Below are 19,836 nucleotides of genomic sequence, written 5' to 3' on the forward strand. Positions count from 1 at the left end.
TTTTTTGTTCTTGTCCATCTGTAGTAATTTTCTTTGATTTTTGAAATGTAGCTCATTGTTTACACGTTCTTTCGTTATTACTTAAACATTTGTTTTTGTTTGCTAAGCTATCATTCTCTGGACATTAATTACTGCAAAAAACACTAAATGTTATAAAAATTATAAGGAAGGCTTTTAGGCTTTTAGAAACCTGCAGCTGTTGTTCATGTACATTTAAAATCCATATTACAACACCATTTCAAGAAATGAATGGTTAAAAATGAAACATGGAATTTTTTTCCATTTTACATTTCTTTCTAATGTTGGAAGTTACCCAAGTAACATGTGGTAATGATTTCAGGTTTGAAATCATATACAATTAGTCTTCATCTTAATACTATTGGCTTTCTTTGCCTCAAAATTTGCCGATTGGCATATATGTTTGCCAGTCCTCACTCAATTTTTATTTGCCTAGTAGCACTCCTGAAAGTAAAAATACTGTTAGTCTGCAATGGGGCCATAACTTTGGGAACTTGAACATCAAGATTTGCTTTTGAAATATTACCCTTTTATTAGTGAAATAATCATATGTGGCACTTGGATATTTTCCTTGAAAAGATCCTGAAAATGGAATGCCCTCAGGTTTTCCATCTCTTGTTAGTAAAACACCATTATTTTGGTAATTTTAAAATAAAACTGAAATCTGAATGATTTATATCTTGAGACATATCCAGAGGGTTACACGTGGCGTTGACAAATAAATGAATGTACTCTCATTTAAAATATTTCTTGGGTACCTCTCTCCCCTGCTTACAACCCTCCCCAGCAGAGCTGGATTTATCCTGAAGCCAATGAAGCTTATGCATCAGGGCCCCCACTTGGCCGGTCCGTCTGAGCTCCTGGGAAAGACCCAGCAGAGTATTCACATAGCTTTTTTAAAAAAAAATTTGCAAAAATAAGATTGTTTTCTTCAATCGGGTAAGATTACAGTCTCTTCTGCAATCTTAAACTTCAGAGAGCCTCCAAATTGTACAAATCAAAGTTCTCACCCAACTGGGATCCATTTCTACATCCAAGATAGAGCGTATTGATTTAATCACATGTCCTAGATTATTCATGAGGTTGAGCCTTTTTTTTAATTATGTTTCTTAGTCATCTGTTAGTCTTGAACTACTTTCAGTCCCTGTGAACTTGGCCCTGAGGAAGAGTGGAATTGTGAGAAGGGGTGAAGATGGGAAGGAGAGGCCCCAGATTTACTTCCCAGCCTTCGCCCAGAACAGGGCCACTGCCTCTTCTCAGGACTAAGTCTCCTGCCCCTCCCCGCCCTGGTCCCCTCTTTTCCTTTACTCTTAAGTCCTCCCTTCCTCCAGTCATCCTATCTGGAGAGGCTCAGAAAGGAAGATGAAAGTCTCCTTCTCCTTCTAGGACTAGAAGGACTCTAGTTCTTTCTTGTCATGCCCTTTAATAATTGTACCATAATTGTGTGCACTAACCAGATTCAGTAATGAAATGCTGGTACTGTCTGGGTACCTCTGGGTTAGCATCAGTCTTCTTGAACTGCCTATAATTGTACTGTGACCTGACTGAGTAACCTAACAGAGCAAAGAAGAATTTGCTGAATGTTCTGTTGGAGATGCCAAGGCGAAACGATGACAGGAGAAGAGTTTTCATTTGGCAGGAAGAACTATGCAACTCCATGCTTTCATCCTTACCTGGGGTGCTTGCAAGCTCAGCACTATGTTTTCTATTCAGTCAAATTAGTTATCTTGTGAGACCCAGGTCATTAAGTAGGAACATAATTGCTCTAGACCTACTTTCCATATCTGCAATTTGGGAATATAAAGGGATACTTCATAGGGTTGTTGTGAGGATTAAATAAAGTGCATATAAGACTGCAGAAGTGCACGTGCAGGGTCTGGCACGTGGGATACCCTCATCAAATGTTGAAAATTGCTGTTATCCTTAGCTCAGGTTTTCTGCTATTATTACCCCCTCCCGTATTTATTTATTCTTCTCAGTAATACCAGTTTCAGTGTTGCTTCTAAGCTTTTTATTAGTGCCATATTCAAATGTTTTTTAAAATAGATGGGTTCTAAGTAACATAAAAAGTAGGTTCTATTTCTAACTGTCTTTTAAGAAGGTTTTATATAGGAGTTTAACAAAATACACACTATTCTATGTCTATACGCTGTGTCAAAACCTAGGGCTTAATTCAGTTCTTGAAAAAGCACATAAAGGTTTTCTTATATGAAATGTAAATAAATAAGTAAATCATATATCATAAGCCAGGTTTTGAGCACAGCTACTATTAGCTTTATTTCAAGATTTCCAGGTTTATTACCTGAGAGTTGGTACAGGATGGAGAGAAGAGGAGAATAGAACTTCTTGCTTCCTTCCCTGAGCACAAAGGTCAGACCCAAGCAAATTCCAAAATAGTTGAAGTTTGTCTGCTCTGCACGGCCATCCTCCTTTTCATACTTACTTTTTCTGCCTGGTGGCCTGTCTCCATTCAGGAAGTCACCTATAGTTCAAAATTGCCTCTGTGCTCATCAACAATATCAAAAGTAACTTTCTGCTCAATGCACTCAACTTTCCTGAGAAGCAGCCATGCTGAGTGGACTCGTAAAACCGTGACAATGAACCTACCCTGCTAGTTGTACTTGTATTTTTAAGGCAATGCTTATTTATATGCCCCCCCAAAATAGTGAAGATTTTAGACATGACAGAAAAAATGATGAGGATTTTAGCCGTGACAATTGAAAGATTTCAGCCTGGGAAAATACTTGGAAATTGAGGCAGAAAGTGCTACCGGGGTGATGCACTCTGCCTGGGCATCTGCTTACAGAAACCCTTTCTTCCAACTTGTACCCAAGTTCCTTGAGACCTCACACACCTCCCATGTCCCCGCATCAGCCTCCAAGAAGCGGCACAGAGGGCGTGCCTCCTTTGTGCAGGTCTCAAGGGTAGCTTTCACATTGGCTCTGACTGCAGACAAAAGGGACAGTCTTGCAGTAGAGGCTCGTTTGGTTATTTGTGAGCGAGTACTGTGTTAGTCATTAATGCCCTTACCAGATATTTCTGGCTCTCTGCTTTCCAGTCACATGGTAGGGAAATACTCCCTGGCCTCCTTCTGGCTGATTGAAACAATGTGACTATTTCTAGCAAAGATGTATGAACAGAGCTGATTGTACAGCTTGTGGGCCAGGGCATTTCATGGCCAGTTCAGAACGCTCCCCAGAGTTCTCTTCCTTCTGCCACATCAACAAGCAGTGTTGTAGCATCCTGGCTCTCCGAGGAAGAATAACTGGTATTGGAGATGCTGGTTTACCCTCATGTAGCATATATAAAAAATAAATCTTTATTATTTAAACTACTGAGATACTGGAGTTGTTTGTTACCACAGCACAAGCTAGTTTATCCTGACTGACATACTGCTTATATTGGCTTAATGTTTAATACCTTATTCTCTTTCCCAGCAGTCTATCAGTTCTATCAGATATCAAATGCCTACTGTGTTCAAGGTTCTTTCTAACCATGTGAAATGCAAGGATAAAAAGTTTTGGACCTTAAGGATGTTTCCATCTGTAGAGAGCATAGACTTGTACCCAGATAACTGTAATATGGGGCAGAATGTTTTTAATGCCAGCCATCAAAAGAGTAAGTGGTTGTATTAAAGACCTTTAAAATTCTTCCAACTGCAACTGAAAAAAAAACATGCTTTGGAAGCTCAAGGAAAATTCCATGTCAAAGAAATCGCCGAACCTTTCCTAGCACTGGTGGCTTTTTAGGTTGTGCTGATTTGAAACTCTTATGTACCCTAGAAAAGTCATGCTGTTTTAATCCAGTCCTGTGGGTACAGACCTATTGTGGGTGGGACCTTTTGATTAGGTTGTTTCCATGGAGATGTGACTCACCCATTCAAGGTGGGTCTTAGTTTACTGGAGTCCTTAAAAGAGCTCATGGAGAGAGAAAGACCTCAGAGTAGACACAGATGTTTGGAAATGCAGACAGAAAATTCCCTCAGGAGATGCCAGAAACCTCACAGGACCTGAGAGGGCCATTTGAGCCCAGAAGCTGGGCGAGAAGGACAGCCGATGTCACCATGTGCCTTCCCATGTGACCAAGAAACCCCAGACATGATCGGCCTCTCTTGAGTAAAGGTGCCCTCTTGTTGATGCCTTAATTTGGACATATCCATGACCTTAGAACTATAAACTTGTAACTTAATAAATTCCCTTTGTAACAGCCAGTTCATTTCTGGTATATTGCATTCCAGCAGTGTTAGCAAACCAAAACACAAGTGTAGGTGAGAAGGATGTAGAAGGAGGTGATGAGGTCCAGGACATTTTCAGCAGAAGAAATATGAGACAGGATAGGAAAGAAAAGGGATAGTGAGCATTTCAGACCTTATCATATACCTGATTCTCACATTTTACATGATGCAGTACTTTTGGATGCTCCCCATAATAACTACGTAGTATTATTCTTATTTGGGGAAATCCTATAACACGAGGCAAACCTGCTGCCTCCACAGCCAGGGAGCTGGCCCAGGGCTCCCCAAAGTGCAGTGCAAAGGAAACTAGTTTCACAGGATGTCGGTATGATTCCTGGTAAAAAGATTTTACCAGGCATTTATTTAAGATTAACATATTTTAACAGATTTCTATGGTCAATACTATGAGGAAACACCAGGATACACTCCTGTCCTACATGCAACCCTTATAAAAGCTTTAATAGGCAAATGTGCAGGGTAAGTTAGAAGTCTGCCTTCCACAAGTCCTGTGACACTCACTTCGGGAAAACTGTACAACCACTGCACCAGGCTGCTTTTATAGAGGACAGTGAGAAAATTCCCCTTTTCAGAAGGTGATCTAAGTCCTGGAGAAATAACAGGGGAGTGATAGGATTTGTGTTTGGAATACTGGGGGCGGGAACCTGCATAGCATCTTTTTATTAGGAACGAAGGCAACAGGTAATGGAATCTCTCTGTGCGCGTGGCAGCCCGAGGTGACTCAGCTTTGGGTTAAGTTTTGCCACCCGGTGCTGCTGCTTGTGGCTTCTGAAATCCTTGCCATCCCAATCCCTGGCCTGCTTAGCACAGCCCTCCCTGCTCCAGGATACATGGTATAAACTCTGTGCTTGGAATTCTCTAGGATCTGGTTAAAGGAACCTACACATTTTTTTCTCTCTAGTAAAGCCCAGCTCTTTCTCGTGAATTTAAAGCATTCTGGCTGTCAAGAGCATTGTCTGCTATAAATTTCAAAAGCCTATTTTTTTCACATTGCAGCATTAGTGCCTCTTTAAAAGCAGTTTTATTGAGATAAATTCACATACCATACAATCCGTCTAAAGTGTGCAGTCTTTGTCTTCTAGTAAATTCACAGAGAGTTGTGCATCCGTCACCACAATCAATTCTAGAACATTTCTGTTCTCATGAGGGATTGCATGTTGTACAGTCCCATGTTTAATCTTCTGGCTTTCCTTCTAGTAACATATGTGACCCTAAATTTTCCCTTTCAACCATAGTCATACTCACATGCCATCACTGTTAATTACACTCACAATAATATGCTACCATCACCCCTCTCCATTTCCAAACATTTGCAGTCAAAATTATTATATATTCTACACAAATTAAGCATCAGCTCCCCATTCTCTGCCCTCATTCTGTCTTCTGGTGACCAACATTCTAGATATTATCACTATGAGTTTGTTAGTTATATTTAGCTCATATTGGTGATATCATACAATATTTGTCCTTTTATATCTGACTTATTTCACTCAACATAATGCCCTCAAAGTTCATCCTTGTAGTCACATGCTTCATGACTTCATTTCCTCTTACAGCTGCGTGATATTCCATCATGTGTATATACTACACTTTGTTTATCTATTCATCAGTCGATGGGCACCTTGGCATTTCCATCTTTTGGCATTTGTGAATAATGCCACTGTGAACATCAGTGTCCAAATGTGTGTCCCTGTTCCCTGCTTACATTTCTTCTGAGGATATACCTAGTAGCAGGATTGCTAGATCATATGACAGGCTTATATTTAACTTACTGAAGAACTGTCAAACTGTCTTCACATCAGCTGTACCATCCAGCATTTCCACCAGCAGAGGGTAAGTGTTCTTATTTCTCCATAACCTCTTCAACACTTGCAGTTTTTCTGTTTTGTTTTTCATTTAATAGTGGCCATTCTAGTAGGTGTGAAATGATGTTTCAGTATAGTTTTGATTTGCATTCCTCTAGTAACTAGTGATGTTGAGCATTTTTTCATGTGCTTTTTAGCCATTTGTTTATCCTCTTTGAAAAAAATGTCTCAATGTCTTTTGCCCATGTTTTAATTGGATTGTTTGTCTTTTTATCATTGAGTTGTAGGATTTCCTTATATGTCTTGGATATTAAGACACATGTCCCTAATCGGAGATATGGTTTCCAAATATTGTCTCCCATTGAGTAGGCTACCTTTTCATCCTCTTAACAAGTCATTGAAGCACAAAAGTATTCTGTTTTGAAGAGGTCCAGTTTATCAGTTTTTTCTTTCATCGCTTGTGCTGTGGGTATAACCACATCCTACCACAGTTTGAAATTCTTCTTGTATTACTGGTTCCCTGAGGGTTGTGCATGGGGGAAGCTCTCTACACTAACTTCTAAGTGGAGGGGAGCGTTATAGAGGCAAGTAATCTCAGAGCACACTGACCTTGTTATAGCATGAAATACTACTTTGTTACTTCTACCTAGAGCTTGTTTTAATACATCTTAGAAATCACTCTTACAAATACATCGAGCAAGAGAATAATTTGTTTCTTAGTAAATAAGAGTGAGTTTTGCTTTATCTCAGTGTGAAGCTATATATTCAAAAGTAGCAGAATTTTGAATCATTCCTGGAAGTATGATTAAAAGTCATCTTGATTCCATGCCTGTTTAAATGAACCATCTTACTACAGATCTTTCAAGTTAACATCTTGAGAACAGGTTCAATTAAAGAAGTTTTTGGAAGTAGGTATCCATGGAACAAGGAAGGAGAAGACAGATTATTGAGTGACTTAAACTGCTCTGAGTTTGAAGAAACTCTCTTTGCATATGCAGACAGAAACCATGGCAATCAGAGAGCTTAGAGGCCGTCAGGAGGTGCATGCATGATTGAGACAGAAATTCAAAGGGAGTCCTCGGACGAGATACCCATTCAGTTTTGTTGCCATAGACCAACACTAGCATCTCTCCTCTTACATGGATTTCAGCAAACAGGGAGCAAGGCTTTCCTTACAAAGGTAATCCCACCCTTGTTTTTTTTTACCAGCTGTATTGGCCCAGGCTTTGTCATTTTTCCATATGATGTATAGAAAAACATTCAAGGTGAGTGAGGTTTTAGTCTGAAAGGAGTCTGGGCTTGGCATGGAGATTTGTTCATCTTCCCAACTAGGACAGAAATGTTACCTTTAATCATCAGTTTTCCTCCCTTATCAGTGCTGCCTGAGAGTGTTTCTAAGTACAGAAACATGGTAGGATTTTAAGAATGATTTAACTATTTTAATTGGGACCAAAACAATAATTTTCATTTGGAATACATGTTTAGGTAACAGTCTCCACTTAGAAAATAACAGCGATGCTGCCTTGCGGGAAAAAAATTTCTGGGTGCTATTTTCACTATCCAGGAAATTTTGTGCATTATAAAATGATAAACCCTACAGCTATCTATAGATGAAATATTTTTATCTTTATTATATTTTCTAGTCTATTTCCAGCTGCAAAGAACATGCTTGCAGGTTAAAAAAAGTTTCCAGAACTTGGATATAATACAGACAGTGTAGCATGTGCTCCAATATTATATAGTGACATGACTTAATAGGCCCACCCAAGGATTGTATACTTATTTAGGGGAGCATTACTGTGTTCGACTCATAGCTACTGTTGATTAAAGGCCCAGATTCTGCAAAGTTACATGCAGAGTTTTTTGTTTGTTGTTTGATTGTTTTGGTATGCTGTATGGCCAGGGTCACATTTCATTCTCTTTCCATATGAGTATCCCATTATTGTGGCACCATTTGTTGAATTTTTTTTTTTTTTTTTGGTGAGAGTACATGGGCCTGGAATGGAACCCAGGTCTCTACATGGTATCCAGAATTCTACCACTTTACTACACTTGTACCCCCCACATGTAGATTTTTTGTTTTTGGCCTAAACAACAGGAATTTATTGACTTATGGTTTTGAAGCTGGAAGAAGTCCGAAATTAAGGCATAGGCAAGGTGATGCTTTCTCTCTGAAGTTTGCGGCATTCTGAGGCTGACTACTGGTGATCCTTGGTCCATGGCTTCTCTGTCACATGGCAGTGTAGATTGTGGCATCTTCTTCTCTCTTTTGGGTTTCACTCACCTCAAGGTTCTGGCTGCTCCCAGTGGCTGCTATTTCTGTATCCGATTTCCTTTTCTTACAAGGACTTAATCCATATTGGATTAAGGCCTACCCTCATTCACTGTGGCCATGCTTTGACTAATAATGTCTTCACAGTTCCTATCTACATATGGTTCACACCCACAGGACCAGGGCTGAATCTGGGCATGCCTTTTATAAGGGACATGATTCAATCCCCAACACCCCTTAATACCACAGTGCCACTTATAGGAAATATAAAGTCCACAGTCATTTTATGTAAAAGCATGTTCCTTGTAGCATTAATATAATAGTGGAAAATTGGAGGTACTTTTATTATTCATTCATCTATTTATTACATACCTAATGCCTACTCTTTGCTAGTTGCTGTTTTTGGCACTATCCCGGAGTTCATCATGGGCTACCATTACCATCATCTCATATTTTTCCTTCTAGCTGTTCCAGAATATTGGAGGTTAGAAAGAATCAATATTTTTTTTTATAATCACAACTGGCTTTTTCTTTTTTGTGTGAAAAATAACATATATGCAAAAAAGCAATAAATTTCAAAGCACAGTGCAACAATTAGCTGCAGAGCAGAGTTCAGAACCTGGCATGGATCATACTTCCACAATTCTAAGCCTCTACCTCCAACCACTCCGAGAAACTGGAGACCAAAAGAAATACCATTATAATGATTCAGCAATCACACTCGTTTATTAAACCCTACCTTCGCTGTATAAATCCACCATCACCTTTGATCTTTCTATCCCACTGTTTAGGGTTATCTGGGCTATGTCCATTCTAACGTTTTCATGTTGGAAGGGGCTATCAGTAATGTGGGGTAGGAAGATGGAACTAGTTGATGTTCTGGAGAAGCTGGCCCCTGTAGGTTTTAGGACTTATCTGGTCCAGGGACCCATCTGGAGGTTGTAGGTTTCTGGAAAGTTACCCTAGTGCATGGAAGCTTTGCAGAATCTTATATATTGCCCTAGGTGTTCTTTAGGATTGACTGGGATTGTTTGGGTTGGGGGTTGGCAGGTTATGATAGATAGCAAGGTCTAACTGAAGCTTGTGTAACAGTGACCTCCAGAGTAGCCTGTTTACTTTCTTTGAACTCTCTCAGCCACTGATACCTTATTTGTTTCACTTCTTATCCCCCTTTAGGTTAGGATGGCATTGTTGAACCCACGGTGCCAGGGCCAAGCTCATCCCTGGGAGTCATCTCCTATGCCACCAGGGAGACTTTCACCCCTGGATGTCGCCTACATGTAGATTTTTATACAAATAATTTCTATCCTCAGAAAAGATACCTCTAAAGGTTGTGGTTTCATTGCCTTGTAGGACATTACTCAGTTTTGCATCTAATCCAGAAATCCAATTCCAAATTTCTTTCTCCACTATCTATTACATTTTCAAATTCCCTTTTGAATCATTGTATCTGTCTTGCCAGTTTTCCCATGTAAGAGTTAAGTAACATTTTTACATATATTCATTCTATATTTGTATAAGAGTCATGTTTTTAATTTTTTGAAAATTTTACTTTGATCCGGGTAGTTCATACATTATTTTCCTAAGTAGGATCTTTGTCTTCCAGGACAGATGCAAACATTAAACAGATGAAAGTATTGCTGTTCCAAATCCAATGGTAGAAAAGCACTCCAGGCAACTTTGGAATGCACAACTATCTGGCTACATATCCTGTGACCTTAACTGATATCCAGTTCAAGTTCAGATCACAGCTCTGCCACTGAGAAGCTGTGTGATCCTGACAAAGCTTTCAATCCTGCATTGCTTCCATTCCCTTATCTTACAGGGTGCATGCTTTATAGCCTTAAAGCTGAAAATTTCAACTTCTGGAAGTATGCAGATGATAGAAGTGTCCCTCTCTCAATAACATTTACATCATGCAAGCAGTATCTTTGAATGCCTAAGTAAGCGACAGAAAAATGAACGAATTCATTGGTTACTAATTTGCTTTTATCTTTAATTCCTGAAGCAAAATGTTAATCAGTTTTCAATAAGAAATATTTCCAAGTAATTGAGCTTGGCTACTTATTGTTAACTCTACAATTTCATATTTTAATGGTCAATTTGGCTTGGTAATCAAGGCATGACTTATTAGGGAATAAACTATTATCTTATTTCGTATGTAAATAGTGGGTAATTTATGAGTCATTGCTCTGCCCTTTTAATAAATATTCTGAGGCAAGGCTACAGTTTTTAGGGAGCCTGGCAATTGATAACGATTCATGCCATCACCTTATAGAACTGCACTGAAGAAAAAAATAAAATGCCCTGAATTTTAATTTATTTTAGAAAATTCATGGCATTTTCTGCTTTATAGTGCCAGTCTAAAATCCAAGAAAGTAAGGGAAGAAAGTCATGTAATAATTAGACTTTGGATGAGAAAACAAAATTTTATTTAGAATTATATGCAGTAGAAACATAAGGGGAAAAAAAGGAAAGCAACTGGAAAATTTTAAAATATATTGGCATAAATAAAATAGACATAAATGAAAAATTATATGGTGCATTGGAAGGTGATAGGAACTAAAATTGATCCATTTGACAGGGATTGGGAAGGCCAAGTTGAGACATTAGCAGGTTGCAGTTTTAAATAAGATGCTGCTGGCAGGCCTCATCAAGAAGGTGACATTTGAGAAAGACTTGCAGGAGATGAGGCCAAACGGATATTGGGAATAGGAGCCTTCCAGACACAGGGAATAGGAAATGTGAAGCTCCTCTTTAAATTGAAAAGAGAACTGAACCTGAGAGGTGGTGAGAGGCCAGATCATGTCGTGTTGTATTTGCCATATCATATGGGGAACCTCTGCGAGGTCTGGAGCACGAGACGACATGACATGACCTATGTCCTTAACTTAGTTTCCTAAGGCTGCCATGACAAAATGCCACAGACTAGATAGCTTAAAACAGCAGGAACTGATTGGCTCACTGTTACGGATCACAGTGTTGTCAGGGCCGTGCTCCCTTGAAGTCTGGGGTTCTTGAGGTGGCCTGCCAGCCTCAACCCCATATGATGGCCGTAGGGTCAGGTGCTCTCTGAATGTCTACTACCGACTGTGTCCACCTTTCCTCTCTTAAAAGGACATGTCATACTGGATTAGGGCTGAATCTAATTCCGTTTGGCCCCTCTCAACTGTAGTTATCCCTTCCACTTCACAGCTTTCCCCATCACAGTTTCCATATTTGGTAGGTTGGCATAAAAAATTAAATGGGAATTTGGGGGGAGTTTTGTGGAAGCTGTAATGAGTCGACAGTAAGGCATATCAAGAAAAGAGACGGAAATCCTCGAAGCCCTTGCTGCAGCTACACCAACAACTGCAAAGCATTTGCATAAACCACGAGATCCACATCACTTACATAGAAAGTGCAACACTCTTTTGGGTTTAGAGTTGTTATAAAAAATGCATTTCGATGGGCATAGGCATCGTACTGAAAAGGCCAAGTCCTTATATGATTTCCTAAAAAAAAATGAAGATGAAGGGTCTAACCCTATGGATTTTCCAGCCAGCAAAGCCTGGTTTGAAAATTAAAAAAAAAAAAAAAAAAGATTCAGCCTAAGCAATGTAAAAGTCACAGGAGAGGCAGCCTCTGCCGATTAAGAGGCCACTAGGGAGTTTCCTGAAACTCTGAGAAACAGATTGAAGACTTCTTCTCTGGTATGAAGGGAGAGCCAAGAAATCTTACACAGATTTTCCAGATCATGGTGGTGCCACGCTCCTAACACCTGTGATGGGGAAGGGATAATTGTGGTAATATCTTCAGATCCTGTTTCCAAATACAAGCATATTTACAGGATCAGGGATCAGGATTTGTACATAACTTTTTTTTGGGGGGGGGGAGGCACAATTCAACCCATAGTAGTCAAATTCTAGCCTCCTATTAACCAAGTGTCATGACTGACCACATTATATTGTATGGAGGCTGGGGATCATTATTAGGAGGAAAGGAAGAAATTAGCTGTCAACTGGAATCTTCTACTCTCTTGTCTAGGAATCACCCCCATTCTTGGACATCTTGTGATTTCTTGGCATCTTCTGCACTTTTAAGAAAGCATTGAGGCATCCAGACTTTGGGGATTTAGAACCCTCTCCTGTATCCAGCCAACAAATGCCCAGAATAACATGCAATTACATAGTATAGGGCTGAAAACATTATGTCACTCATTAAGCTCTGAAACTAATACCCTGATGCTTTAGTGGAAAGTCTAACGTATTTGCCCACTTTGGACTGTAGCCACCATAGCATTCAAATTTAAAAATTGAACATAAATTGATATTTTGGAAATAATGGTCTTTTATGATATTAGGCAGTTGTCTTTTATTAAAAAATCACAGTGAATCCTGTAATAAAGAATCTTTTCATCAAGCAGGTGAACACTCTAATCTTAAACTATATATGTTAAATAAAACTGTAACACTTGCTCTTTCAAAATTCACTGAAGAAATGTTAAGACATTTTAAAAGGATTGGAGACATACACATTCACCCATATGTTGCTCACATACCATAAAGGGAAAAAAGCAACCATAAATATGCTTCATTTAAGTTCCAGAATAGCTCATCAGAGACTACAGTTAAGTTTAGTAAAGATAAACTTGTTTTAACAAGGCATTTACATTTGGTTACATTTAACATTTAAGACAAGCATGCTTAGATTAAATCCAGCAAAAGGAAATTGAGCCAAATTCCAGATAGAACTGACTGAGACCACCCTCTCTATGTAGATAATCTATTATCTAATCACTTCTTTATGTGTGTGTGTGTGTGTGTGTGTGCGCGCGTGTGTGTAAGATATTATGAGAACCATAGTGTATTAGTCAGGGCTCCCTATGGAAACAAAACCCACAGGAGATGTCTGTAAATATGAGATTCTATGAAAGTGTCTCGTACTGTGGGGATGCATGAGTCCAGGTTCTATAGGGCAGGCTGCAAACTGGCAAACACAATAAAGGTTTTCAGTGAATTCCCCAGGAGAAGCTGGTTGCCTGAAGTAGAGATGAAAGTTCTCTCTTCTGACTGCTGAAGTTATTACTTCTCTTTTTTGTTGTTGTTGTTACTAATATCTCATTTTATTGGCTTAAAGTCAGAAAATATATAACATTCTTACTATTTAGAATTTCATAAGATTTTCTTTATGGTCAGGGTACTGATTTTATAAATGTTCTGTAGATATAAAATTTTAAAATGTATTTTATCCAGCATACAAGGTTCTAAGTCAATTTTTATTTGTATAGATATAAATTTCAATGAAATGTAATGGTACTTATCACATATTCTATATTCTTATTTTTTGTCTCCTTTTAAAGCCTTCAACTGATTGGGTTAAATGTCTCTAATGCAGAAGGTATTCCCTTAGTTGATAGTAGATGTAATCAGCCTTAGATGCAATCAACTCACTGACTACACCCAGGAGAACTAAGGAGCCTTCCTTTTATTTTTATAGCAATAGTCACACACATTCACACGTCAACCTATATACGTCTTTCAAATAGTAACATGTTTTAAAACTTCATGGGATATGCTTGTGTGTGTGTATGTGTATGTTGGTGCACTTGTGCATGTATCTTTATATGTGTGCAGAGGCACATAAATAGCGGGGATGGTGTTTAAGGATATTTAGGGAGCAGAATTTATCCTGCGTAGTTTATTTCTTAGTGAGTTTACAGATGGACTCGGAGGAGGTACCTTAGCATAATAACATGACGTTTGAAGGCCCGCCTTATCAAAAGGAAATCTGTTTGTGAATAGTCCTAATTAGATATTTCTTTGGGAGGCCAATTTTCTTTTGAGGAGGGTACAAAAACCCAAAAGAATCAAGAGAATCCGAAGTCCTTTGAGAGAGTATTTGCTGTCGTGAGAAAACACAGTCACAATGGTTAGGTTTGCCTGATGCCCATGAAGCAGAGGAGCAGGTCTCTTTTTCCTGGTGAGAAGGTGAGTTTACTACATGTGCACATGTAAGGAACTGATTGAAAAATTGTCCAAGACCAGTTCAGAGTGGGAATGGTGGTTTGGGTTTTTATAACACCAAACAGATGAAGAAATGGCCAGGAGCCAATAGAAAAAATAGTTATAAGAAAAAAAGAAAGAAATAGAAGAGGAAAAGCCTGTTCTATTATCTCATAGGCCTTTCTTTTTGTTGACTGTTGGTGCTTTTGATCTTGTCCTTCAAAAGGAGAAAGGTGCTGATATTAGTTCATATGATGTTTCATTCCTATAAGCAGAGCAAGGGAGGGCTTTAGACAGAAAAGGAGCAGAAAGTAAATTTTTAAGATTAAATTAACAGCAGGCTATTTCAACAGCAGCTTTTAGGCTTAAAATAATTCAAGGTTGCTTGGAAATGATTACGATAGTTTTCTAGAAACTGGAGACCATACTAAGCATTTTCCACCTAAAGGATTATATTGAGTATTATTTAACTCTACCCAGTTATTATTATGTTAATCTTGGTTTCGCAATGTATGTTTGTTAGATTATTGATCTTTTAAAGTGTGCTACCAAAAATATGTTCCGTGTTTAAATAATTTTGAAGAAGTCTGCATATATGAAGGCCTGTGAGAGTCTTGCAGTAAGAAGATCTTTGTGTAGATGCTTTTTTGTGTAACACTTTTTGTTTTCATTTCAAGGAACTAACATTCTCTAGAAAATCCCATCCTGCTCTGCTGCAATCAGCAGACCTTGCTAAATGGGGGGTTAAAGGGAGTGTAGGTGAAGGAAGGCCATTTCTGGCATGGAGCAGTCGGTTGAGTAGTGGATTCTGACAGTCAGTAAATCTAGCTTGGCCATCTAAATCCATGTGTACTAATGGGTTAACCGTGACCCACAAAAAAATTTTCATGATGAGTTGGTGCTTTCCAGTGAAATAAGTAAGGAAACAACTGTTAGTTCCTTTAAACTATACCATGTTTTCTACCTGTAATTAACACGAGAGAAAGAGAGTTTGCCCAAGTACCTCTGCAAATACAAGGTTACATTTGGAAACATCCTTATATCAACCATGTTATAAAAATAGGTGATTCTTAATACAGTTTTCAGGAATCATCTTTTTTGTTCACTTTCCTCAAATTTCCTATCAATGTAGAGTACTAAAAATTCATATATTCTAATGTAATGATGGCTCATCTGAGTATTTGCTCATTCCCTCATTTTTCTATCCTTCTTATCCTTTTTTTTCATAGTACTTTTTACCACAACACACACACACACACACACACACACATGCACACACACACACATACACACATACATTTATTTGTCTTTGGGTTTATTGTCTGCCTGCCTGCCTCTCCCTAATAAATGAAAGCTCTGTAAGCTTTTAGATAATTTACTTCTTTTTTTCCCTGCTGTATTGCTACCACATAGTACAAATTCAGTAAATATCTAGAAGAATGGAATAATATAAATCTTTCCTTTTATGTGGTTGATCGGTCATAGATTTAAAAATCTGCATAAAGCCCCAGATCCTAAGAGTGCAAAAAACAGCACTGTTCAGAAGACAAATGAAGGCCCATAAATTGCTCTCCTTAAATTCCTATATTTGGCAAATGCAATTTTAAAAGAGGATTGTAAAACACTAGGGTTTCTAAGAATTCCAGAAGAATTACAAATTGTTGAATAATTGATGTGATTTTATTGTTACTTTTGCTTTTTGTCTAAGTTTTGAAATCGTAAATTTAAGTTAAATCGCAAGGAGGTATCAGTTGAGGAATCTTTCATGAAGAATCTGTGCACCAGGGCAGCAAAAATGCCTATACTTTCCATACATTTGGCTAAAAAGCTTAGTACTACTCTGGAGAAATGCCATATGTTAAAAGAAAACTAACTTTCTTTCCTACGATGGGTCTACTCTTGCCAGTAACTGCCTGAAGACATCACTTCCAACTGTGGCAATTTAGCGCTGGAGGTGGGACAAGCTGCGAAGGTGGAAAATAAAGATTTCTGCTGTTTTAATGGGGTGGGGGGAAACAATTTTCAGTAGAAGCCTTTAATTGCATGCAGATTGGCTTTTTATTTTGATTCAATCCTGTTTGTTCAAATACCAAGGAAGGGGAAGGATTACTTCTGCTGCTTACACAGCAGGTCTGCTTCCACTTAGCTGCCGAAGCAAGTCTTGCCTCCTTCCAGAGCTGCTACTCTGGAAAATCCACAGTGAGAGGAACATAAGTGGCTATGTTCCTCTCACTGTGCAGTAGTAGCATGTCTCGTCTGCAGTGGTCGCTGTTGGCACTGCCTGGAACCATTCATTGGGGTTCTTTCCAATCTCTTTTGGAGCAACCAGTGCAAACCAGTTGGGGACGCAGAATATGTAATGTAGGTGAGCTAAAGGAAGAGAAACAGTCTCTTTGGGAAGGGAGATAGGAACTCCAGTCCTACTAGGGTCTCCACGACTCTAAGTTAGCATCACTTAAGACCCAAGGTAAGGATGCAGATGCAGGTGGAGGGAAGAGAAAACCAGATACTAAGAGCATTAGAGCACATGGCTAGAACTCAAGGGAAAAAAGACAGGTGGGTGTGCCCGTGAGGGGATCAGTGCTCTAGCCAAGATAAAAGACAATATTTCTCTTATAAGAGATGAATCTTAGTCATTTTTAGTACCAAAAGTAAAAATAATAAGAAGAAAGACTTCAGAAATGCTAGGAGTCATGAGTGTAAGAAAACCCAAATGGCCAAGGATCCGTACAAAAATGCCTTTTCCTCAACCGGTTTTAGCTTCAGAGTCCCATCTTTTTCCCCCTTCCTTGTCTTTGGACCCACGTGACTGTCCACAGTCCATTTACCTCCTCGCTCTGCTCCCAGATGCAGCTCTGCCACCACCAACTCCTGCAGGGGACATTCCCCTCAGCCTCGCACAACTCAGTACCTAATTGTGCTCAGCCCTCTGATTTAACTTCTATGTGAAAACTCATTTCTTCTGAGAACAGTTCCTTTCAACTCACAGGGGAAGATACTTGGACGATTTCCTTTTTGCTCTCAGTAATTATTTCTAAATGGTAGGGCATTGACTGACTGAGTGCTTCTGTTAATTCCTCTTCTCATTCCTGCCCAGCCCAACTTGAGGTGTCTAAATAGCTTCATTCTGGAGTGTGTGTGTGTGTGTGTTGGCGTGGGGGTGGGGAGTGTAAAATGAGATGCTCTGATGCGATTTTGAAAATTTAGGCTCCAGTTCCCCTTTCCCTGCTAATCAGCTCTCTTACCCTAGCCAAATAATAGAGTGATTGAAACCAGTTACCACCCCTTGTGAACTGGGAAAATTCGACTGACCCACCAAGTTTATAGAATTGGAAAGAACTCGTACTGGTAATGAATATAACCTCAATTTCAAAATCTAGCTTAACAATCTTCAGATTTACTAAGATACACTTTGAAAGTAGACTAAACATCATTACATCACTATCTTCCCTTCAATTATGAAATCAAAGATTACTTATGCAAAATCAAATAAAAGAATACATGAGTGAAAAAGATAAAACTCACTTCCTAATCGGATCCCCCAGATACATCCAGTGTTAGCAATTTGATGTGTATAATTCTAGGCATTTTTCTATGACTATACAATCATATAAATATGTATACAACAAACTTTTATCAAGCACGGAACCACAATTACAGATGTTATTCTATAACTTGCTTTTCTACTAATTGAAATATGGGGATCTCTTTCTCTATATAGAAATCTTAAAAATTTGCCTCATTTTATCTCATGTGAAGAATATTCTATCATATGGGTATACTCGATTTATTCAACAAATCGATGGACGCTTAAATTGTTTTCAGTCTTCCACAATTACATTTTATAAAAACATCTTCATGGCCAAGGTAAAAAATAAACACACAACCAAGCTCAAAAGAAAAATCAAACTGGAAGAAAATAATTGCAAGATATAAAGAAAGAAAAGATTCCAGTTTGTAAAATTGTCCCTTTATGTCAATATGAAAAATAATTCAAGTTAAAAATAAAGCAAAGGATATGAAAAGATAATTCAAAGATCTGTGAACACATGGGTACTTTACTGGTTAGAATGCCCATCTTTCATGTGGGAAACCCAGGTTCAATTTCTGGACCATACATACTCCCCCCCCCCCCAGAAATAAAAGAAATTATGCTCAATCTCCTTTCAAAAATTAGAAATTAAAACCATGGAAAAATGTACTCTGCCTGTCAAAAATTTGAAAAAAAAATTAAAGGACCGATAATCTTGAATAGTAACCAAAATGTGGGAAAACAGCTCACTCATACACTGTTGGTAGACTTGTAATTGGCCCACCGTCTTTGGAGGACAATTTGGCAGTACTGATCCAAATTTTTCTAAAATAGTCTTTAACCCAGGGTGCAATGCAGAATTTTAAGATGATCTCCAAATGTACGCACTTCTTGAGTGTGAGCAGGACCTATGTATATGCCAGGACTTCATTCCTTTGATTAGTGTACATTATATGGCATAGGTGAAAGGACTTTGCCAATATAATCAAGCTCAAAACCAAAATAATTTGGTTTTGATTTAGCCAAAAAGGAAATTGTCCTGGGTGGGCCTTACCAATTATTAGGCGAACCCCCTTAAAAGAAAAACTGGACTCTTCCCAAAGTGAGACGTTCTCCTGCTGGACTTGTACAAGTGAGGTGTGGATGTGAAGAGAGCATCTGAGAGAGGGCCAAATGACAAGGAACCATGGGCAACCTCTAGGTTCTGATGGTGGCCTCCTGGCTAGCCACCAGCAAGGAAACAGGGACCTCAGTCCTGCAACAGCAAGGAACTAGATTCTGCCAACAACCATATGAGCCCTAAAGTGGACTCTGAGCTAAAAAACGGAATGCAGTCCAGCCAACAACTTGACTGCAGCCTTGTGGGACTCTCAGTACAGGATCCAGTTAAGCTGTGCCCAGATTCCTGACCCACAGGAACCAAGAAAATAAATGGTGGTGTCATGATAATTTCTTACACAGCAAGAGGGGGCTAGTGCACCCAGCAATTGTACTTCCTGAAATTTATCTGCAAAAGTGCTCTGAAAAATATGCAATATTGCATAGACAGTTATGTAAATTGAAGAAATACCTACAATGACCTGATCTTTCAATGGTAATTTAAGAGAACTTTCTTGCTTTTTATGGCATCAGGGTCATTCAATTAATTAATTTTCCGTTTCCTAGAGGAAGCTTTATATGGTAGGCACAACCCTCAAGAATGAAGATGGTTTTGAATATGTGTGTGCATGTGTGTGTGTGTGTGTGTGTGTGTATCTTAATGGAATTCTTAAACTAAAGGAGAACTTCAAATCAAAAATAAACCTTTCTAATGCAACAAAAGTAACTGGGATTGTGTGGTGGCTGAAAACCCAAAATTTGTTTCATAAAAAAGGAAGAGCCCCTGTTGTTTCTACCAAAACTCGGGGTTTGGTTGATATTTCAATTAGTGTTTTTCTGAAGCATTGAATCCTTAGCAGCTTAAAAAGAAACAA

At 38.7% G+C, this 19,836-nt stretch overlaps 1 protein-coding gene across 2 annotated transcripts in view; it reads left to right on the forward strand.

Moving 5' to 3' along the window:
• FBXL7 (F-box and leucine rich repeat protein 7) overlaps nt 1-19,836 on the forward strand; it is a 449,123-nt gene that overhangs the window by 338,351 nt on the left and 90,936 nt on the right. The window lies entirely within an intron of this gene.

The sequence above is a fragment of the Tamandua tetradactyla genome, chromosome 9, assembly GCF_023851605.1.
Source record: "Tamandua tetradactyla isolate mTamTet1 chromosome 9, mTamTet1.pri, whole genome shotgun sequence".
In the NCBI taxonomy this organism is placed as follows: Eukaryota; Metazoa; Chordata; class Mammalia; order Pilosa; family Myrmecophagidae; genus Tamandua; species Tamandua tetradactyla.